Below are 24,896 nucleotides of genomic sequence, written 5' to 3'. Positions count from 1 at the left end.
GGATGCTGCAGCCAGTTGTGTGAGCAGGGTGAAGTGGATAAAATAAGAACAAATCTGGCCAATTTATTCAAGTGTGGTTTGGCCTCAGAACTGCTCAGAATCATTACTGTGTTATATATTAGATGTGCCTGAGCAAGTTAAATTTCTTGTTTTCTTGGACAATGAAACAATATTCCTTCTTTTCTGTACTATAAATTACTGTAAAATACAAATTGAGATATTCTGTTGATAAGTGGGTTTTCTTTCTGGTTTTGTTTGGTTTGGTTGTTATGCCTGGTTTCTAACAAAGCATAACTTTCAGTGCACATTCATGTCAGCAATGGCCTTATTTGAAACAGCAGTTCTTCTCAAGGTGCCTCGCAGGGTGATGACCCTTAATTCCAGGCATCCCAGCTTTGATTAAAACCACATGAAACAAGTTCATCTTTGTAACCCTGCACTAGTGGATCGCCTGCTTTCCTCAAACACACAAAAAGCCTGCATTAAGACTACCCTAACACATCTTTATGTTTGTCACATTTTCTTAAACCTTGTCTGTCTCTCACATTTCGAGCTTTGAAAAATTATTACAATACAAGCATTCCTCCTGAATGAGGAGCAGAGTAATTTTCATTTTAAATCCAAGAACAAAACCATATTTTCCTATAAAACAAGATTTCCTGTTCTCTCCTTCTACAGAAGTAAATTGCCTATTATCTTCCCTAGGGTTACAAGAAGATGAAATCATGTACTGCAAGTCAGTGGCTATTCCCATCCCTCTCAAAAAGTAGCTGGCTAGAATGGAGAGGAGAAGGAAAAGGAACATGGAATGCAAGAACAAAACCACAAAGCTCTTTGGGGAATTGAAAATTTTAAAAAATGGGGAAAAAAGGAGGCAACACACGGCTGCCACCACCAGTAACTGCAAAATCCTTAAAGAGGATCTGTGAGGAACTGCTATGGTTTCATTTTAAGACAAGATCAACAAATATGATACAGGACTTTTCAACACAAGCCAAACTATGGCCACATTCACATTATCACAGTGACACAGGGCACCTAAATCCAACAAAGACCACCCTTTCTGCATTCTCTTTCCCTCTGAGCAACCACTACCTTCTCTACTGCTGTTTTCTTTTTGTTTAGAGGTCAAAAATCTTGTTGGTTAGGTCCCTGTCTTTCTCTCTCAGGCTTTCACAGAGGGTTTATGACAAGTTGGTATGGTCATTCATGATCATAGTTTTGCGATTCCCATTTGAATACCCACACCCTTTTCTTTCCTTCTAAAGCAGCTGCTCTGATCATACAAACCTTGTGTCAATTCAAGTTTTTAAAGGTGCACTGGAGATGCTTCAATCCAATCAGACGCTTGTGGAAATTCATTAATAATGACAGCTTTACTGCTCCTATCCACATGTACACCTTTTTATCCATCTTTCCTCTTCCTGGGGAAAAAAAGGTCCCACCTAGCACGTTAACAGATAGATAAATGAAGCATTTCTTAAGTGTCAGCAGATTCCCATGATAGATTCATCTTAGATCCATCATAACTGTTTAACACATTCAAGAGGAACCCAGAGTGGGTATAAAAGATATGAACTACTGTGTGAGTGATCCTCTAATAGAATAGTATCTAATTTCTAAAATTTAGTTGCTGTTTCTGGCTTCTGGTTAGCAAACTAATAGAGATTGGGTTTTTTTTGAGAGCACCATACAATGTCATGTGCTTTTGTGACTTTCACAGTGTATCCATTGCAATAAGAAGCCATTTCTAAACCGTAGACTAATTACAGCACATAGAGTAAAATCTCGTGCTCTGAATATATTAAGCCACAGCCACAGAAATTATCTTGAGCACCTGCTTGCAAAATTTGTAAAATTTCTCCTTAAATAAGGAAATGCAGACAGAAGATTTAATAGATAAAACATCATATCAGAAACTTTCTGATTTACCTTCTGTCCCTAGTTGTGTTGAATATCAACATCTCAAGGTTGTGAAGTACTAATTATCCCCAAGACTAAAACCAAATTCCTCATATAATAAAGCCTCAGCATAAAGCAGCCACTACAGTTACAATACTTTGAGAAAAATCAGTTGATCCTCTAATAGTTCAAATTCTGGCTGCAGAAATACTTCTGTTCATTGAATTATGAGACAGGAACTCTTTACAGGCCCCAGAAAGTAATTCAGCCTTACTAATTTTCCATCAGAGCTTGTGATCTTGCCTAAACATTATATTCCAGATAAAAAAAAAAAAAAAAAAAAAAAAAAAGAACCTTAAAACCAGAAAAGTAATTGAATACTGTTTTTTAAATTGTGGTTTCACTTTCTGTAGGAAGTAAATGTTCCTGTGGGGATCACCTGAAGGAATGCCAAATATCCATAACAGACTCCAGCACTGCATTTCATAGAGTAGTGCAAACCTTTTCACAAATAAGCAAGCTCAGAGGAGCTTAGCTCAGTTTCAAATAAGCATGAAATTGCTCTGTTGTTTCTTCAGTTTTCATGTGGAACTAAGTGAAACAGAGAAATTTTAACAGAATTTTGCAAGGAGATTTGTATTAGTTCATTTAAATTCAATTACCAAGCATATAAGCTCTTTACATGGACATACCCAGATAAAGCAAAATTTAAGTTTTCACAGCCATGCTTGTGACCTTGAAATGTGAAGCTATAAAAACCACATACTTCAGAGTTTATAATTAAATGAAGGACAAGTGTCACCTCTACCTCCCTCTTTTAAACATATGTAAAAAATAAAGCTAATTTATCACAATATTTGATTTCTTAAACAGTAGGGTCAGTTATGCTTCTGGAACAAGCATCTTTGCACAAGCTATATATAGAGCAATTGTACAATGTACAAACAACAATATACATGCTTATAATCTGGAGATATAAATAAGCAACCAACAAAACATGGAGAATTGTGATGTGTTCATGTAATGAGGTACAAGGTTTCGCAAAAATCTTGGAAGATGTGTTTTTCAGATCTTTTGGGACTGAACCTATAACTCATAAACATTGATTCCTATCTACTCTTTCAGCTAGAAGTGGCACATGATGTGAACTAACAATAGCCATAACCCACCAGAGTGCTCAAGCACATATTTTGTATAAATATACATCATTAATTTATACATCAGCTATCTGCTTAGGCTCACAATAACGCTGATACAGCTGGCTGAACCACAGCACTCAGAACTGTTACACAGTTACAATCCTGCAACAAACATAAAACAGAGGCAACAGGAGTAAAAATTTCTTTATAAGGATTCTGTTGCTACAAAACTGGAGGTTTTCACAAGCCTATATGAGACTACAAATTAATGCTGGTGGTATTTGCTATACTGGTCCCAGAAAAATATCCTCTCAGCATCTAAAACACACAGATCTTGTGTTTTCCTTTTGCAAGAGAATCATAACTTGAGTTCTATCTTTAACCTGCTAAAGTGATTTCAAGTGTCAAACCTCTGTCTGTACTAAAGAATGGGACAGAATAGAAAGCACACAGCAGCCTCACAGAGGCCATTGGAGAAATGCTGTGTCCTAGTGACAACAACAATGGAAAACGTAGGTTTCTGCTGCTAAAACCTGGAGCCAGACAGGTGCAGATGTGTTGTTTCCATTGCCATGAGTTTAGGTATCCATTCATAGGGTTTAGAAATGGAAATGTGGAAAAACAGTTATGCCAGTAAAATTTATTGTGTAGACATAGTGCGAACTGAATAAATCAACTGCCTGGAGACCCTCTGCTCAGAGACCTGGCACTCATCTTCTCCCGCCTTCTACAACACATGTAGACATGATTTTCTTTTTTTTTTGTTTCTAGGAAACATAAGTTTAATAATTAAAAAAAAAGATATCACATTGAATACACAAAGAGATGACAAGATATCTTGGGAATGAATGTCTCCACATAAAAAATAAACATTGAAAAAGAGGAGAACAGAGCTGAGTGAAGGAATTTTTAGCAGCAGGAGACCATAGTGTGTAGGTAAAAATATATAGTGATAAAATGTAAGAGCTAATAACCTTAGACTTGCACAGAGAAAAAAATGAGATAAAAAGCCTGAGCCTTGTTAAACTTTAGAAGTGTAATATAGATGTAAAGCAGTAAAAATTATTGCTCTCATCTTATACGTGTATCACTTTCTACAGAGTTCAGGCAGTGCCTTTACATCAAAGAGAGTTGGAATGAATCCTGGTCTGCCAGCCTGGTGTCTGGCTGAGCCTGAGTTCCCTGGGGATTTATACAAGTGCTACAGCCCAGAGCTGGGCTGGCATGGTCTGATTGCCAATCACCAGTTTATCTTTTAGGGTAGCAATGATGGAAACTCAAGGGCTGGGCTTGAGCAGAAGCTCAGCAGCCCCTTGCACACACGAGCTGAAAAGCAGTGCTGAGGATATAAATCCACACAATCCTTCCAGAGGACCTTGCACCACTGATATTTCCAATGCTGAGCAGCAGAAGGCAGAGTTACAGAGGAAAATACACACAGCAATGCAACAATGCTAACTGCAGTTGGTTTAGCATAGAAAATTGTCAGGATTGAAGCTAAACCAAAAGTTTAGAAAGAAGAGTTTATGGTCTCTAAATGGAATGTGAAACTGCTGTACAAGGCATGGATTCTTTTCCAACTGTAGCCATTGCAAGCTCTCCTCCATACTGTATGTCTATTCATATCTGACTTGTCTGGAGAGAAAAAAAGATTAAGGAAAAAAAATTCTCCCAAACCACTAGTGAGCTAAAGAGGACTTCTGTACAAAATTACTTTAAAGTTTTCCAACTTGCTTCACTCCTTAACATGATTTATGGATTCCCCTGCTATTTAGCTTCAGTACACCACAAGGAACCAGGCTTGCAAACTAACTAGATCCCATTTTTTCTCATGACATATTTAGGCAACCGTTTCCTGAGGATCTTCTTTCCTTGTTCAATTTCCCTGGTGCCCATACTACTGAGATGCACTCAATTGTCTTACTGAAAGAACACATTTCTTTTAACAGTTTTCACAATACTTTCATATTTTTGTGGAGAATATTAAAGATAGTAAACAGTAACTCCAATTCTCTCACAGCAGATTATGAGCAATTTAGATTGGAAGTAGTATATGTTTTTCTAGCCAGCTTTGGAAGAATCAGGACTGAGTCAGGTCCAATTACAAGCAGATTTGTTGGAAGCATTTTCCTTTCAGCAACAGCATTAGTCATCTGAAAATGTGTGTGGGTGTCCATGCCCTTATATTTTTCTATATTTCATAAAGGAACTCTCCCTCATAGCTTTAATCCGCAAGAAGCAGGCAAATATGTCAATAAATATCTTTATCATCAGGGTAAATCAGCTCAGACCAGGGAGATCCCAGTGTGTTCCCTGATAAGGAATTACATAGGATGGGCAGCACTGCTAAGAACATCCACTGTAATTATAGACCATTAAAGTATGTGTTCAATATTTATATCTGCTTACCTTAAGGACACATCACAAAAGAAGGTATTTGAGGGCAATATATTGTCTGAGGAAAAAAATAGCTGACTTTGCCATTAAACAATCTTTGCCATTAACAGCAATCTAACCTGTTAAAAACAGTCGATACACGGTCACATAAAATGTGACAGCCACATTCTGTGGAAAAATGGATAACTGTAAAAATGATCTCTTAAGTCTGCTTTATTTTGAGAGTTCAGGATATGAGAAAATTCATATTAATAACATCCTTTGTTAAAAAAAAATAAATATATAGACCATGAGGCTCATGGGATTGCTGTGACTCTAAGTTTATATTTTATGATAATACTCTCCAAAGACTCTTTGAACATTTGCTTGCTTGGCTTTTGTACAGTAAGTATGCTGTGAGATTTCAGGCTGACCTTTAGCTTTTAGAAATCCCTGAATCTGTGCTTGCAGAACAAGTCTGCACAATTCAGCTAAACAGAAGAAGGAAAAATAGTGAGGAATGTTTTGTTATGAGATAGACTAATTTCTTTTAAACAAAGGAAACACTGCTGATTCAATAAAATAGAGCTAGAGATGTGTTAAGTGGAAAGTAGGAGAAATGTTTGATCTGGCAAGTAAAATTTAAGCAAGGGGACATTTTTCTACAGCTGGTTGACAATGGTTGCCATTACACAGAAGATAAGTGGAAAGATACTGCTTTTGCCTTGCCTTTTCTTGGGCCTGCAGTGCATACAGCCTGAAGAACCAATGCTTTTTCCAGATGCATGTCAAATCCAGCATATTATCCTTTATGAGGGAATAGAATAAGCCATCTCATTTACTTGTTGGGTGCAACCTACCTGTGGTGGAGCAGATAATATGCGAGAAAACTGTAGGATCACCACCATCATCATGGTTGCCAAGCTCCCTGCTGGAACTGCCCTTGCAACTCGTCTCTCTCAGGCTCTACTGTGAGATAGAAAGGGGTAGCACAAAGGTAATGTCCTTTGATCATCTCCTTATCTGCAGGGAGATGTGTACCAATGCCCTAATCAATATTCATATCATCTAAGCTGCTTCTCAGGGAAAAAAAAAAAAAAAAAAAATCAAACCACAGCCAGAAGTTGTTTCATTAAGAATGAGCAACCTCAATCTTCTTTTGAGTTCTCACAAGCCTACTTAAAATACTACTAAAATTAGAATTTTGTCCTTTTTAATTCATTACAACACAAATAGCTTAGGCTGAGACAATGCCAGTGGTTTCCAGACCCACTTTTCCCAGTAGATTGCTTTAAGGGACTTTAATACTGGGAAATAAAACTAATGTCTTGTTTGTTCTCATATCTGACTGGGGACAGCAGAGTTCCAAAAGAAATACAAGAGTTATTTGTTTATGCTAAGAAAAAGCCCTGATGTAAGATGTCATCTCATTTATGGTTTCTCCCATACATTTAGTACACTCAGAACCAGATGCTTCTTATTCAGAGTGATTAATTGTAAGAAAACTTCCTAATATCTGGGTTCAAGGTTTCTCAGTTCACTTCATTTGGGTGTGAAAACAGAGAGGAATGAAGTGCAGAGAACAAATATTCTTCCAGAAAAAAAATTGAATAATTTTTCTCTTCACAACCTGCAGTACTCTCAGCTCTCCTAAGTACAATACTTTAGGGTAGTCAGAACTGGTTTGAACTTCTCATATTTCCTATTGGCATTACTGAAATAACTTATAGTTGCAAATCATTAGTGCTTTGAATGGAAAAGTTGAGCTACAGAAAAATGAGAAGCAGGGGTGTAGAAAAGAGAAGTCTGAGGGCCTTGAAAGTAAGAGGAATAGTGAGCTCCCGTGCCTTGTGTGTGTCTATGTTCAGGTTAGTTGATGATTTCCTTATCTTCCTCAGCATCAGAATTAGAGCAAATGAACCATATATGGGTTGAGCAATCCATACAGCACAGCATGCCTCCAGGTATTGGCTCTTTTTGTAATGTACCAAAAAGCAAGGAATAATTCAGGATAATCATCAAGCAGAAGAATTATCTGATAAAAACAGGGGTCTTCTGTAGGTGATCTCACTGAATGCCAAGCTACTATAATGCACAGAGACAGAGAAGAAATTGCTTAGAAAGGAAATAAAAAAGTAAAAACCAAACCACTGTCAGAATTGGACAGGAAGCAGAACTTCCATTCCACTGCTTTTTTTTTAGGTGTATCTTCAAGTATAAGAAGTTTCATTTTTTATTAATCATGTTTGAAACTGCTGCAGTCTTTGTAAATGACAACTGACATAATTAAGCCAACTTCCTCTAAGCAAGATAGTCATCAAAAAAACCCCTGAATTCTGCTTTAATAAAGAGATTTTGAGAAAAAATACAAATAACAAATAGCCAGCTGGACTACAAGCAAGCATTAAAAGACAAATGACTGGTGCCTTATAAGAATATATGTTGCACATTGCAAACTTTTGTTGTTATAGACTATGCTTCTAAATACATAGATACTTTCCCTTGAGGAAAATCTGGAGAACAGATCTGGATGAAGCATAAATCTCTACATTAGTCCTAATTAACTGTAGGGAAAGATTTTGTCATTTCATGGTCCACACATATCTGTGCATGCTTGAGGGGTGCATTTATTGCTCAGAGCTGAAGCTATTTATACATATCCAATGACTCTCTGCAAGTCACTAGTCTTTGAGAAAATCTCCTGCCATTTTGGTACTTGATAATCTGAATAGAAAGCCAGCAGAACTGTTGTGATACAGTGCCCAGAGCAAGTGTAGATGCAGCAATTGATTGAGAGGATAGGCAGCAGTGCTAAATCAAACAGTTAGTTTCCTTACATGACTCAGGCCAGGAATTGTTTGCGTTTCCTACATCTCACTGCATACATACAGTAACAAGAAGAGATTTCCAGAAGTTTTTTGTGTGTGTGCCTGTTCTCTTCTCAATGTTTCTGTCCTGAGCTGTTCTTTTTCAGTTGTAGGGCCTCTTCAATACAGATGACTCATAATGAAGTGTTCTCCAAATGCAAGGTGAACAAGCATCTGCAGGAGATTAGGGTGACATCAAAGCCATTCCAGATTCTCCATATTAGATATGAACTTGAGTCAGGAAAGAAATGAAGCACTTGTTCATTGAGTCATCCAGACACTTAACTCATCTTAGCCATACTTTGGGAGGTAGTTACACTCCCAATAGCAAAAGTGATCTGCAATCTGTTTTGCCAGATGAGTCCAGATGCCTGATAAAGGCACTGGGAGTTATAGGAGTCTTATTTTCCATAGCCAGACCTTGTTAGAGTCACCAACAAGTGGAGTAACATTTTCAAGATGATTGCGGAATCCTCTCTAGCACAGACTGTAGCTTCCTACACCGACCCCAGAAGAATGAGAGATCATATAATACACTCTCCTGTGGCTGCTGCCCTCTTGAGTGAAGTCAGTCTGGGCCTTATGGAGTCTCAATTCTGTGCTGAGTTATTCCAGAAAGGAATGCATTTCTCTTCTCTTACGCTATTTCTTTTCAGACACAGAGGTAAAGTGGCTGTTTGTTTTCAAGTATTCATGTTGCAGGCACTCTTCCTATCAAAAATATGGCTGAGATGAACCAAGGCTGTTTGGGGCACCATTTAAGACATATTTGTGTGGGCCTTTTCAGTTCTGTGGCAACTGCACATTCAGCCAGGTCCTGTAGACCAGGCTCCTGGCTGTTTTTCCCCCTTTCCCATAAGATTATTTAGGTGGTTGCTAGCATTGAGCAGACATGTGTGGGGCTGCTTGAGCCTTGAGGGATTGTTGCTCCACTGATTGGAGCTGAAACACCTCGTATCTACCAACCACACTGATGACCACTTGCAATGGGGCTTTGTCAAAACCTCAGTCACCAAAAATCAGGACTTGTAGCCAGAGTAAAACTTCACTCAAAACCACTGAAACCAGCTCCTAGTCCAGAGGATTAAACCCACATAGGCAATTCCTGACAGAAATTTGCTTAAACTCTTCTAAAATCCTGCAGTGAAGGAATTTCTGGGACTCCTAACTTAGCAAAATCCTTCACCGTCCTCAAAAATACTGAATATATAAGCTTACACTTTCTTCACTGCAAAGTTGATTTCTTGCTGTTTTAAGCCTACAAACAAGAACCAAAAATTTTCCTGCGTTCTTTATAATAGTTTTCTGCTGTGAAAAGGTTAAGTCCTCCCATCTCTATACTTGTTTTTGTGTTGGTTTTTTTTTTTCCAAAAGAGAAAGACTGAATACAGTAAATTCCTCCTCAGCTTCCTCATAGGTCATGCTTTCTAAGTCTTTGAGCATAGTTACTGATCTACTTTGGACCCTTTCCAAATTGCCCACATCTTTCTGAACTCAGCAGGGTACTCACAGCACCAAGTAACGATGAATAATTACCTCCCATGTTCTGCAGATTGAGCTATCCTATTAATACAGCCCAGGATCACATTTCCCTCCTTTCCTAAGGAAAGAACCCAACAGACAACATAAATCCTACCACCTACCTCCTGCCCCAGGCTTCCCTTATTCAGCTTAGAGTCACACTAAACACCCCACAGAACCTCTGTGGCTGAACTGATGTCCACAGGACACTTCTTTACTTATAAATTCCTTTTTCCAAGTGAAACAGTTTGTACTACTCTAATGAATTATAAAAATCCACTTTTTGTCTTGCCAGATCATTTTGAATGTAGCTCTTTTACAATGCCAACAATTAACACCTTGTGGGCTCTCATTAGTCAATTATATGTGTATACTCTTGCTTCAGTGAGGGATTAATGAAAAGGAGTAATAAAAGAGCATCCTTTACATAAGTCTATAACACCGCTTGGATGTAGAATGTTACTTAAAAAAATCCAAAAATCAAAAAACATTTTCCAAAGGATCTAACCCTGCGAAGTCAGACAATAATGATAAATGCCTTCAAAGGCTTATAAGGCAATTCCTTCCCTGGTGTCTCAGAGTACAACATTAGTAGTTGTACTAGTAGTTTTCCAGACAAAGATAGAATCTTCTGGCAATAAAGTGTGGCATGCTTTGTGTAAGGAAATACAGAAACTCACAGGAGATCTGCCATTAATGATAACAGCCAATTTTCAATCCTGTGGGGATACTTCCATGCATAGAGAGACTTGCTGAAAAGCCTCATGTTCTCACATCAAATAACATGTGAGAAGACAGAGAAGCACAAGAAATGCTCTATCGCAATGGTCTTAGTGAGGATTAAAAAAAAAAAAAAAAAAAAAGTCCCTATCTCAGCTAGGTCAAATTTATGATTCTTACTGTTAATCTGAAGAGACTGTAAAAATAGATTAAGAAATGTGAAAATGGTACTGAAGAATTTGCAATACTTTGAATGTGCAATATGAATGTGAAATTATGTCTTTTAATAAAGCTGTTCAAATATTTCACATCAAATCACTCCTCTTTGCAAAACTGAGTTTTAAAGTCATTAGCTTTGGGGAGCAAAGAGTTTTAATGAGGGAAAGTAAGTCCCAAGCTTTCTGGTTTTCTGATTGATTGTGTTTTGGTGGTTTGTGGTTTTTTAAACATCTTTAGCCTATCTGAACAGATCTTAGTGTTCATATTTCACTTCTGTCAAAAAATATTCAGACATGGAAAATCACAAAAAAGCTACCCACTACTGTAGCTGCAGCTAATATTTTTTGTGGTTGTAGTACTCCTTTCCCTGAGTCCTAATTTTGACCTTATCTCCTTTTCTTTTTCCCATGTCCTTGTTACTCTGCTCCGTTTTACAATATATCAAGACAACAATATATGCAGCTCAGCAAACAGTGCTCTGGCCTGCAAGTTACACTTACTTACAAAACCATCTTAATTTATTGAATTGCACCTGTATTAGGTCTAGTAAGTAAAAAAAAAAACCAAAAAACCCCAAAAAACCCAAAAACAAAACAAAACAACAACAACAACAAAAAAACCTTCAAACAAAACAAAACAGAAATTAACAAAACCAAACCAAAACACCCAAAGCAAACCAACAACACATCATGATAACTGTGCATGTGATTTATTGTAATTTACTTTGTGTATGCCCTAGAGTGGCCATTTCTGATAGGGAATGGCTAGGAAGTGGGATTGTACAGAAAGGGAATGAGAATGCTTCTAGGAGCAGACTTTTTCATTTTCCTTACGCGGCGATTTACTGCCCTCTGGTGTTTGAGACAAGCACAGAGCAGCCGGGGACCTGGGAAACCTTTAGTCAGAAAATAGCAGTCTCACCTGACAAGCACAATTAAACTTAGCACTGGTGGCAAAGCTTTCCACTAAAAAAAGACCCAATTACTGTGAAGGTCTTTGTTATTATCTCATTAAAGTAAAGCTACATCATATTGAGTTGTACAAAGAGCACAGCATGTGTGTGTGCATCTTAGCAACACAAGCAAAAAAAAAAAAAAAAAAAAAAAAAAAAAAAATCAGTAATTATCAAAACGGACCAAATTCCACTACCCTACTTTTAATAAATAATCTGGCTTGTTCAAGGAGAAAATTTGGGCCTGGATCTGGATTCATATGAATCCAGAACTTTCTAAAGCTAGAGATAGCCGTTAAATTCATCAAAGAATGGTTTTAATAGCATCAATTATGTTTTTATATGCATGCTTTATGATAATTCCACAAATTTTTTATAATATTTTTCTGTATCACAAGAAAGCAAGGATAGTGGGGTAAAAGGCAAAAAATACCCCATCCTACATTTGCCTGGTGTTCTTTACATGTGATGTTTAAATATTCAATTCTAATGACAAGCATTTACGGTCATGTACAATCAGACACTTAGCATTTCCCCTCACTCTCATTTCTTTTAGCCAGTTTGTTTACTTCTTCCTTGGGTACTCAGAATAAGTATCACAGCAAATATATTTCAAAATAGCTACACAGAATGACTCCAGGAGTAGTAAGATGTTTACAAATATTTTGGAAATTGGTGGCTTCTCAAATAAATCTTTATCCTTAATTAAATTCAGGCTCATACTAACACAAGCACGGTGCAGCTGGTTTTTGTAACATTGTGCATTTTGTCCTGCTGAGTTAACCTTCAGCTAATAAGAGGAGGCCTGAGGAAATAATTGTACAATCGTGACTTAGACTGATAGTCTTTGCTTACAACACAATGGTGTTGCTTAATCCTATTTGTCTCCTACAGCAGCATGTCAGTATAAATGCTGCTTCTTTTGTGTTAAAGAAGTGCTTGTGCTTACTACATAATTTAGAGACTTTTTAATATGCAGAATACACTACTGTCTTACATGACTGGAGATTACTGATCCCAGAAAACAGAAGTGTGCTTATCTAGATGGGCATGAGAGACAGACATTGGAACAAAGCTTAAGAAAAAATTGCAGATTGAGATACTGGCTCCAAAATCTTGAAGTTAATATTTTTAAAAGAGTTTGCAACTGAAATATAACTATAAACCAATTTAAATGATCAAGTATGTATCCTTGTACTAACCATTTCAGATGATCAATCGATGATGATTAAAATTTCAGGTGTGATGTTGTATCTCCCTGGTTTTCAGGACTTTCAAGCTTTTTCTTTGACATATCCAACCAATGTCGTGGGAAAAGCTCAGGTGATGCAGGATTATATACCTTGCTGTAATCAAACAAAAAAAAAAAAATCTTGCCTGAGTTAGTACTTCTTTTTCTCAGGTCCAAAAGGAGCTTATAGGCCATTATTATCATCTTGGAATATGCATTTGTATATTAACATATTTGTATTTGCATTTTACAAATGGAAATGCTATGTAATGCATTTATGTCATTACAAAAAAGGTAGTGTTAATCAAATGGAAGCTTTTAGTAACCTAGGAATTATCAGTTCTGATCTCCCTATGGACAGTAGCTAACGAAACAAAACCAAATTCAAGTGAAGAACAGTATCTTTCAAGTGAAGCATGAAAATTTCAGTGGAAACCACACTGAAGAAATTAACTGAGACTACATTAAGACAAATGACTGACCAGATGTGCAACATTTTAAGAAATGGCTTATCAATATCAGAAAATCTCTGTGTCTGTTATTAAAAGTGAAAAATAAAAGGTTCATTGCCATCTGAATGCACAGCAAGCAAAATTCAGAATTAATTACCAAACCTTCAGCCAGTCGCTCGTTCGGGAAACAGTGGGGGGATTTGTTTAATCCCAGAAGGAAACTGTCCAGGAACTGTGGAAAGACAGCCCGGGATCCCTGCCCGGAGACAGCTGCCAAAGGGATCGAGTGAGGAACGCGCCTCTGCGGCAGGGCTCGCCGGCACAGGGGAACAAGGGGGAAGGACGAGGGGACGGCCATGGAGACATTTCTGGGGGGCCTCCTCAGGGGAGGGACAGAGCCGCCTCAGAGGGAAGAGACACTTCCGACTCCGGTACGGCTGAGGGGCTGCTTTGTGTAGACCCCCTCCTGGACAACGCCTAAGTCCTTTAGCAGAACGGTAGAGCAGAGTTATGGCCACGTGCCTCAGGATTTTCAGGAATGACGCCTCGCAATTCCTGCAATTCCCTGACGGCGGGTTGGCCCTCAGCGCTGGCCGCCAGGGGGCAGTGCGAGACCGCGAAAGGCGCGGGAAGCGGCGCCCGCTCCCGCGCCTCAGCCCGGACCCCGAGCTGCAGCCCCCCAAGTCCGGCACAACGGGGCCCGGCCTGCCCGGGCGGCTGGTCCTGTGCGCGCACCGGTGTCAGTAATTAAAGCTGGTTTCACCAATAACTCTGCAAAGGTACCCGTGGGCCCCGACATACTGCTTCTCATACCGTTAATAACAAGCCAGGATCAGTATGTCCTGCGTTTCTAAATGCTCGTCATTTTACTTCTTTTGAATAATAATAAAAGTCAAAGTAGACATGTTATTTCTCCCGCTATTCCTGGCTCAGTGCACTGAATGGATGAAAAAATGTCCCTCGTTCAAGGTGTTCGGCCATTGCTGCCTACGCTCCAGCTTTGGCACCAATTCGTTTGCCCTGTATACCCTTTGCACAACCCGAGACCACTGTCTTTCCTTATGTTACAGGAATGCACACATTACTTCCAGCTGCTGTTTTTTCACTCAGCCCTTATTCAGTGTAGCTGTTCCACATTTTATTCACCTGAAGCCAAAGAGGTTATGTCACAGCTTGCCAGACAATATAAAAACCCTGGGCAAGTTAAGACCAGCATCATTTCAGTCCCATCCCTAATTCAGAATTCATCACAGGAGCTGTGTTGGACTACAGAAGAAGTGGACCCAGTGTCCTTAATTTAGTTCTGTTACCTCATTTAGTCCTTACTCAAGCAAAACCAAATTGGCTCCAGCTGCTGTGCTAACATTGGCAACAGCTGCTAAAACCAGTGTCACCTGGGCTGCCTCTGAAAGTCCAGCCAGACCAGAAGCCCAACAGTTCCTCTCCAAACTGCTGGAGAAATCACAGTGAGAACATTAACGGAGAAAACAAGTTCATCCAATTCTGTACAGACCTTTTTCCTCTCTATTAATACAAACCCAGATATTAAGGGTTACAGATTTAGGTGTTTCCTGGATGATTCTATGTGACTAAAAAACAGACTCCAGAAGAAGGCTCCCCAGCAAAGCTAGAACTTCAGATACTCTTCCATTTTCCTGCCATTAGCTGTGACTACTATTCTGAGCCTACCTGACCTGATGGCTTTGCTGTAGTGCCCATTCAGTTTAGGTGCACTTTGTACTCAGGATAACTAATAAATATATACCTGTAAAGGCTGAATCTGTAACATCAAGCTTTACTTAGTTTCCCCATGAATAAAACAATGATTATTTGTGGGATTTTCCCTTATGTTGTCACATGTTCGCATAGTAAGTTGTCTTTTGGCATCAAACTCTGCTTGGAAGCTATCTCTTTCCTTTTGCATCATCACTTCAGATCAAGAGCCATGTCTGACATTTTTAATGGCTAAAACACTTGTTTCAAGGAGTTGAGAGAAATCAGAATACTGAAAACCAAATATTGAGTCTTCAGCTTTCATCTCAGTTCCTTCTCACCCACAAAAGACAACCAAATGAGAGTATCTTTGTGTTTTTCACTTTTATACAGAATTTTTCTTCCCAACTGAGTAACAAATACTCTCATCTATGTAATGGTCTCCCCAGGACAGCCTTATGCAGTTCTTTGAGTAGAATCTCTCTCTAAAAATAGAAATCTCTTTGACATTGAAGCTCCAGGCAGCAAGGAAACTGTTGCATTTCAAGCTGAAGATTTTGGAAAGCTTGCTCTGTATTTCCTTTACGAGTGTCCCACAAATGTGCAAAATGCATGACCTGTCCTGTCGTGAACTTTGAGCAAACAAGATTTTTGCAGCCGGTGCTGTTGCAGCAATACCTTCTTAGAAACAAGCAATAAAAAAAAGATGCAGCACTGGCAAAATGTGCTGGATTTACAGCTCTGCAAAAATAACACTCTTTCTTTCCCCCCCAGACACAGCTGCCAACTTTTCCCAGACTGCCTGACTGGGCACGATATCCTGAGTTAAGCCCAACACTTGCACTGAGGACAACAGGACGGACAAAAACAAACAGAAATCTCACACATCAGGGTAGCAGTTTTTTCCAGTTCTCTGGCAGACATTCCTCTTGGGACTATACAGAAATGAAGGGCAGGGAGAACACAAATCCTCTTCATCCAGCCTTTGAAGATGTTGACAACTTGCTCTTACTAAAGTCAGGGACTAAACAAGCCAACTCTGCCAGCATGCTGGAATTGGAGACTGTAAGAATAGGAGGTCTAATTCCTGGGAGCACTAAGTCCAGGAGCATTAAACAGAGCTCAGCACCTCTGTGTTAGACTGACCTCAGACACAAATGTGCAAGGACAACAGCCACAGTTGGACATGGGAGCCAGAAGTCTGGCTCAGCTTCCACATTTACTGTTGGAGTAAAACAGCAATTTCTCAGTGTTCTGACTGCTACTATCCATTTGCCATGCCAAAATAGTTCTTCTACCACTGTAATATTTCCCTGGAAGCATATATAACATGAATTTGAAATTGCTGATATTTCCAAATTATTAAATGTGAGTGAGTACTCATCTTAAAATCTGAAGAGGAGATGGGGATATGATTCTAGCCTACCCTGGGAGAGATTAATTCTTTATTCAGCCTTCAGTTCCAGGGCAAGTCTCATGCTCTACTTGTAAGACACTTTGTTTTTGGTCTGGTTGGTTCCACACCTGACTTACACGGGATTTTATTTAGGAGCTGAAAGACAGATCATGAATACTAATCTCTATGTCAATTTCATGAAACCTGCATGATTGTCACATGTGTTCAAGAGCTGCCTTCACAAGAAAGGATTAAGGGGGTGACAAAGTGATCTTTTCAATAGAAATATTTATTCCTGTTTATAATTATCTTTGGTTAAAGCCACTTCAGATTAAGCCATTGAAAAAGAAAGATGAATTCTTGTGACAGTTTGCATCAATCTGTCTGTGGCCATTTTAGAGCTTGATAAAACTGATAAAATTAAAACTAGGCAAATTCTGGAAATATTCTTTAAAAGTTGAGACTCAGATAAGGAAATCTTCATGGCAGATTATAGGCTTTAATTTTTTCGTTAAAAGCACAGGTTAAAAATCTTGCCCATTGTTGTTGCCCAGGCGGGTGAGAAAGCTCACAGAGAGAATACTTTTGTCGCTTAATTCCCTGGAGGTTTTCAAAATGTCTCTCAGGAATCTTCAGCCTCCATTTTCCCCATCATTAGGGATTCCAGCTCAAGCACAGAAACCTTATCTCCTCTTCTGGGAGGAGAAATAGATCACTGACCTCCCCAGGTTTCTGGCCTCTACCAGGCTAGGATATCCTTGGTGTACATCCACTCTCAGAACCATCATTGCTCCTTTCCTGACCAACTTTATTTGAGTCACCAGGGAGATGTGAGGCTGATGAACATCCAAATTTCCTGATGAGTCACAAAACAGGAGCTGTCCAGGACAGCAGCCAGACAACACCAGAAAGCCTTCACATGAACCTACGTGTTGGCACTCACAGAATATTCACCAGCTTTGGCAGAACTTTTCCTCCTAAACACCAAGGCGGGTTGGCCTGAGACTGCCTCAGTTTTAAAAGGTTGTTTCAAAACATTACACTGTAAACATGAGGAATGCTAAGGGAATTAAAAGATTAATAACTGATTCTGCATGCTTTCTTTGACTGTTTCTTTAAATTGTGAGTCTTGGGAGACTTGTCTGAAACTCTACCTCATGGCTAAAGCTACTTGTCAATATAAATTTGTACACTACCTGTCTCAGATATGAAGAATTGAGTAATTAGAGAAATGTCAAGGAAGAGTGAAAATTCAGTGAAACAGGCAGTTTTGAAATTTGTCAGTAAGTACTTTCCTGGGAAGTAGGGAAGCTTGAATCCAGCTGACTTATTTTGAGGAGTGGAAGGAATAGATACAGTTCAAGAAAGAGCAACATGGTGGAGTTTCATGTGAAGCCCTGGTAAATAAATCTAGCAGCTTTCACAGAGGAGTATTTTTCTTTAGACTAATTCTAAGTTTAATTTAGTTGAACAGTCCAGGTAAAGATGACCACAAGCACTGGGAACTGGACACAGCCCCTGTATGGAGCTCTCAGCTAAGTTCAGGCCACTGTTTGATTCATACTTCTCAAATGACTTGGAAGACTGTGCTTTCCTCTGAAGATTATTTGGCATTGAACACTTTGCTAGTGCATAACACAATAACTGTTTAATGTATATTATCTAGATACTGCCTATACCAGATGCTCATATTATTTATTTTCTTTGAACAATGTCTCTCATTTGTGCCAGTACAGCCACCAAAGGCCCCCTACCCCGTAATCTGAGATCTGGCCCAGTTGTACTGTGCTTTGTACACACAGAAAGCTCCCACAATAAACATAGGGCCACTGCTTTCTCCACTGGGAGTGAGGCAAAGCTTCCAGTTACCTCTGCATGGTGTTGACTGAATTGCTGCCTCAGCAGTGAGGCAAGTAGCAAGAAATACATCACTGGGCACACATTTCAGGATAACCTTGACATCACTGACAGTGATAGCTACAACCCTTGCTGAAACAGAAACCTGTAAGACGGCATTTGTTCCTTCTTGCTGCCTTTGCTATTCCTTTTAGGAGGATGATCATATGGCATGCTCATGTATTTGCAAGCTCATGACATAATGTTAAGGGATTGTAATAAACAATACCATTTCAGGGAATAGACTGGGGAGACTGAACATTTTACCTGTCAGTGGAGCAGTTTTGCTTTAAGGATTAAGTATGTTGTCTCAAATCCAGATTTGTAATGAGAACCCTCTTGTCTTTCCTTCTCTGCCTGTTCCCATCCCCCTTGCATCAAGAGAATTTGGGCAGGTGACCAATGAAGTGAAAATGAGACAGGGGAGCCACACAGAACAGAGTAATTGATACAGGATATGAAGCTAGGAATGAGAGGATTTGACGAAGTGCACACCAGTAAACTGAGTGGCTTATTTGCCTGCCAGCAAGATGGATTTATAGGCTGTGTGTCACCAAGAAGCGTGTCATCCCCCCTACTGCTACCTCCCCAAAAAACCCTCATGCCCCTTGTGTCTGCCTGTAAAACGTTGCTTAATTTGAAAGGCAAGTCACAAGTCAAAGCATCAAATTACACAAACATGCTTTGGACTAAACTGGGGAAAGTACAAAGACCTCCAGCAAACTAATTTATTTTTCTTTTTCTTTTCCTTTTTCTTTTCCTTTTTCTGAAACTAAAGGGTTCAGTTACCTCTCACACACCTTTTCTGCTTTCTCCCAGCAGACCCAAGTCTAGGCTAGAAATGTTCTCTTTGTAACAGTGTGCAAATATTATATACCCTCATTCTCTTAGCAGCATCAACAGGTAAGTACTTTCAGGTAGCAGGTTTTGCTTTTTACCTTTCATTTACCAGTGATTTGACTGCAATTTTGTTATAAGAAAGGTGTCCCTTTTCCTACTGGAAACTCCCAGTGTATGGCCTTGGGACTGTACAAATACTGCAAGCATATTGCAGTTCCTCTACTCCTCAGTGACAAGAGCTCAGCCCCAGGTTAGGCAGTGGATATACTTATCACAAGAACTGTCTATTGTAGCACATGTTGCCTCCAACTGTTCAGTAGCAGATAATAAAGATATTTTAGATCTCTATTTATTCTCCCTTGACCTTATAATATAGAAATTCTAGTCTCCAGGACATAAGGTACACTGCAATTTAAGACTTTTTATTCTACTTTTATACCAAAGCACTCAGTAAAGGTGCTTTATTTTCTCAATCCCAAAGAAGCATTGACAATGCAATTATCTCCCTGTTTGGGGAGCAGTGGGAAGGAAGAAATGAAAACATAGCTACAGTGTTCATGGAGAGATCAAAGCTGGTTAGGACTTAGAAATAAGGCAGGAAGCATACAGCCAGTCACTGCTCAAGCAGTGCAAGAAGAAAAGGGGAATGGAAATAGAGCAGACAAAGCACATCTACCATGCTATCTACACATCTACCAAAGCAATGGCATCATTCCTCTCCTTGTCACATGTTCTGCCGTAGCAAAAATTCACTGTAAAAAGGTAAAGCAGTACAACATTTTGGTTTTGACACATCAACTACAAGTATGCCACGGTACACTCCAAGAAAGGCTATGCACTGGATCTGCTGTACAAAATGGACAGCAGACTTTAAGTGCTGCACACCCAAGCTCACTGTTGGGAAATCTGCTGCGTCGCCAGCATACCACATCAATATTTCAGAGGTCATTATCTCATCTCTTCTTCAGCTGCTAACTTTGGATTCCTGCCAGAAAAAGGCAACCACCAGTAAGATGATACACCAGTACATTAGGCAAGGCTTTTGGGAATTTGAGCAGGCTTTTCACTGAGATCAGTCTGCTCTCTGGGTCCAAATGGCGCAAGTGCTCTGTCAATATATAAATGGCCAAACAGGTTCTGTAACCCTCCCACGACAGAATGTGCAAGAAGTTCTACCAAACTGCATCTGTCAAATAGACACTGTGAAGATCTGAACCTTTATGTAAGTACTTCTGACACTGTGGGAAAGAGGAGACAACAGTCACTGAACTGATCCAGAATCAAGTAGTATGATTTCACATGTACAATGCAGCAGAAGAAATGGAGACAGAGTTAATAAAAAAGTAAACCAATAACTACCTGGTACCATATCTCCTCTGCAAGAATGTCCCATTAACTTTTACATGAGCAAACCATGATTAAAGGTCTGCTTTACCAGTGAGTTGCTAAGTAAAGCCAGAACCTTTGCAATGGGATCCATGTATTTTAAAGTTAAAAAGTACCTTTGTTTTATGTGGCTTGGCTTCCAAATCTCCTGTGTTGCCATAAACTACTATAATACTATACCAGCGTTCAATTTTTCCCATTATGATCTTGGTGATAATCAATGGCAGCACTCCTGTGCATTCAAAGAGTGCTATCCTACCTCCCCTTCTGGAAAGGCTTTTTGGCATTTAGTAATAAAACTATGTCTGGACATATTAACTATTTTCTCCTTTGATGTCTTTAATGTTATTTTGTCTCACAACCCATTTAGAAAGATAATTACCTTTACAGACAGACATGAAAGTGGATGTTTCTAGGAGGTTTCCTTTAAGACCAGAAGGAGAAAAGGGTGGGCTGAACTGCCCAATTCCCAATATCATTATCCTGCTACCAGGAAGAATTTGGTGAGAGAAAATATTCTGTGTTTACCTTACAAGCCAAAGATACTTCATTACTCAAAGCTTCCTCTCAGGGAAACTGTTTGGGAGATAACTTAGAAGCATCTTTGTTTAACCCAGTTAATTAACAGGCATTTGCATTGTCTCACCAGTCTTACTGTGTAAATCCTGCATATAATCCCCAAAGGAGGGGACATAGAGAATTCAAGGTAAAATATAGAAAAGTAGTTTATATTCATACTATCTCTAATAATATTATCTATATTTATAGTAGCTAAAGTCACAGCACTTGAGCTTTAGCTCTGGGGCAAGGCTTCTCATTGCAGTCCCATACATTCAGAAGAGCAAGGGAGCAGTTGTATCTCACAATCCCAGGCAACTTGCCCTGTCTGAAGCTTTTACTTTGTGGCTTTTACCCTGACTGATTCTGAAAGAAAGTAGCTTATCTTGTAGAGAAATTCAGTCCAGAGATGATGAGAACAGGAATCAGCTTGATGCAAAGTCACCTCCAGGCACCACAGATGCAAATAGCTTGAGCCACATCACCCAGGAGACTCATGCTCAAGTACAGGCATGGCTAATGAAAGCAGACTAAAATTTGGTATGCCAGCTCTAAGAGGCCCTTTATAAGAGTAAAATGCATGCAGCCATCGTGGAGTCTGTATACAGAATACATACACCCAGGTAAATCATTCCACTCCAACTCCATCAACGACACTGTTACATCAATAGCATTTAACCCATTTTGCTCAAAATGCAATCCATAAGCTTGAGCTCTGTCCTACAAAAAATGCCTTCAGTTTAGACCAGAACCTCGTATTTCCAATGAATTTACATGGGTGCAAAGCAAGAGTTCTAGGCAAGAATATTTCCTAATTATATTACTTTTAAAACCTCTCAAGGAACTCCACTGCTACCATTACTCAGTTAAATCTACAAGTGGCTCCAATTCCCTTCCTGAAGATCTGATGACTCTTTCCTGTCTGCACATGTCTATCTGTCAACTGACAGCTATTTTCTCTTTATAAATATAATAAAACAGAAAATTAAGAACAAAAAGGTCTTCCAGTTTTCCTCATTTATGGACACTTTTTCCTTAAGACTCATTATTTATACAGCCCACATTATAACTTGTGATGGCAGTGCTTGGGGATGGAGAAGAAAGTGTTAAGGTAGAAATACATTTGGATGTTCTCATTGCAAACCTGACTTAAAGCCCCTCCAGAAACCATGGAGAAAACAAGGGGATGTGAGCTTGTCCCTTCATCACCCCCTCTGATTTGGCAATAGCCCTGTTTACCAGCCTGGAGTCTCTGAGCTATTTAAAGGATCTACAGAGATCCCTAAAAAACCCAAGCACATTAGGAGGTATGCTTAGCTTACTGTACAGTCCTTCATATCTAACCCCCAAAAAGCTCACTAACTGAAGGCTATTTTCTGTCTAAAGGACTCCTGCATGCATAACCATTGCCAAACAAGGCCCTAGAGCCTTATTTATAAACTGTGGCTGAATTAATTTGATTTGTAACTTCATTTTTAATTCCCTAACTTCATACAAGTCAAACTACTAATACACTAGCATTTGTCACTCTGAGTGCTTGTGCTTCTTTCTCATAGCAAAGCATTACTCATTTTATTAGAGTGACAGATAACTCTCAAATATTTTAAAATACATTTACCAGCCACTGCCCTTGCTGCAGGGTTTATAACAGAATAGATGAAGTACCTTTTTTGGTGGGTTTTGGGATTTTTTTTTTAATAGTATGTACAGGAAACACTTACCTTTGATCCCTCATCCTGAACTTCATAACTAACACTTAGCTAATCAATTAATGAGAAAAAATAACTTCTGGAGAATATGACTTAATGTCTGATAAAATTAAACTAAGTAGTGACTATGTTACTTTATTTAAGCTGACCTCAAAACATATTTAAGAAAAACTTGTTAGCCAGATAAGTTTATTGCAGCAATTAACAAGGCAGGCCTTTAATTGTTGTAATACTAATTTGCACTTAGTTAAGTGGCAAAGCTGAGTTCCACTATACTTTGTGTACTTTCATGTGTAGTACTATCTGTCACTTTGTCAGCAAGCAGAATACAACTTTCTCTAATGACTAAGATTTTTGATCACTCCATCACTTCTCCTGTCTTTTCAATTGCTTCGAATCACCGTCTTTTTTATGACCAGGACTAGGCCTCTTCAAGTCAGTTGACTTCATTGTTATTTCTGACACATAACCCATTTAACTTGGATTCTTAATTTAATTATACTTGCTCTCAAAGTTAAGGTATCTGACTGTATATTAAAAAAATACATTTAGAAACATCAGAACTGTATTCAGGGTATCAAAGTGAAAGTTGTTTCTTTTAGAGAAAATATGGTTTGTGAAAGGAGTGCATCAACCACTTACTGCTTTAATATTAGTACGAACATCAAAAGAAGCAGCAGTATCTCTCCAGCCCCATCTTCTTGCTTACTGACACCTATTTTCTCTGCTTCTTTACCATTTCATATCTCTGGCAATACAACAGAACAATTAAAAAACCTCCACACAAGGCATATTTAAACAATGCTACTCTATTAATTCATAGTTAGTTAGTTAGTTCTACAGAGTAAGGGTACTAATCCCAAGATTTAGGTGAATGATTACTTTAAAAAGTTTATTTAATAGAAATTTATTAAGCACATTCCTGCATTACTGATAACAACAAGACATCAAAGGGCACAGTTTGCTACTGTAGTAAAAATTACTGCTTTAGAAGCTGGCTAGTTGTTGGGTCTGAGAAGGTAACATTTATCTGAGGAATCATTTAATCAGTAAGGACATAACAGTAGTCAAAGGACATGTCCTTTGCTATTGCTGTTTAATCACCAGTTTAAAAGAAAACAAAAAAATCACTGCTGGTAAAGTTTGCAGTTGACATAACTAAAATAGTAAACAATAATGAGGATGGACAACTGATCTACAGAAGTCCCTTGCCTGGTAAGGCTTGCTATTTTGGGCAACATAATTCATCACAGCAGAACACAAGGCCAGCCACCAAAGACCCAAGCCTACCATTGAGGACACACGTGTGAATAACATTCCAGGAACCAGCCTCAAACCTTGAGGGGAAACAGCAGCTCAAATGGGGCTTCAGGAATCAGACAGGCTATCCAGCTGAATAGGGTCTTCCAGAGGTAACCCCTCAATGAAAGAAACTACTCTCTCTGTATGAGCAAGGTGCCTGAAATGGCAGGGAAGGATATTTCCACTGGCAGTGGCAATATTTCCTCTTCTGCTGTTTAAAAGCAGCTGGCAGACTGAAAAGGGATGAGTAAATAGTTCTGAAAATAACTCATAGTTTTGGAAAGCTTGCTTTAAATTCAGAATTTTGCAGTACAAATATATGTATATTTTAAACCTACATAAGTCTTATTTTATTAGATACATTTTTAGGCTAAATGGACCGTGCTTATGGTCATATTGCTCATTTCCTCAGACTGGTTGCTCAGTAAGGCTATACCTGATGCACAGCACTTAGACACATGTCCCAGACAAAAGTTTGCACTCCTGGCTCCAGAATGAACTAAACTCCAGGACAAGATTAAGATACACATAATCCTTAACAAAAATCACTGGTAAAGATGATGAAAAATCCTAATAATTCTTCATTGTGCCATTAATTTGCCTCACTTTAAACTACAACTCACTGACCTTGTTACCAGGTTCAACATACCTCAGCCCTGATCTGCTTATTATAGGGCTCAAACTTGCACCCAAAATCATCGCCTGGTCAGCTGAGCC

General features: G+C 38.9%; 1 protein-coding gene across 2 annotated transcripts in view; it reads left to right on the top strand.

Annotated features, from left to right (window-relative positions):
• Nucleotides 1-24,896, top strand: part of SYNPO2 (synaptopodin 2) — a 78,051-nt gene that overhangs the window by 22,861 nt on the left and 30,294 nt on the right. The gene's annotated exons all lie outside the window — the stretch shown is intronic.

This window comes from Anomalospiza imberbis, chromosome 4 (genome assembly GCF_031753505.1).
Source record: "Anomalospiza imberbis isolate Cuckoo-Finch-1a 21T00152 chromosome 4, ASM3175350v1, whole genome shotgun sequence".
NCBI classification, from domain to species: Eukaryota; Metazoa; Chordata; class Aves; order Passeriformes; family Viduidae; genus Anomalospiza; species Anomalospiza imberbis.
This window is presented reverse-complemented; position numbering and strand designations above follow the sequence as displayed.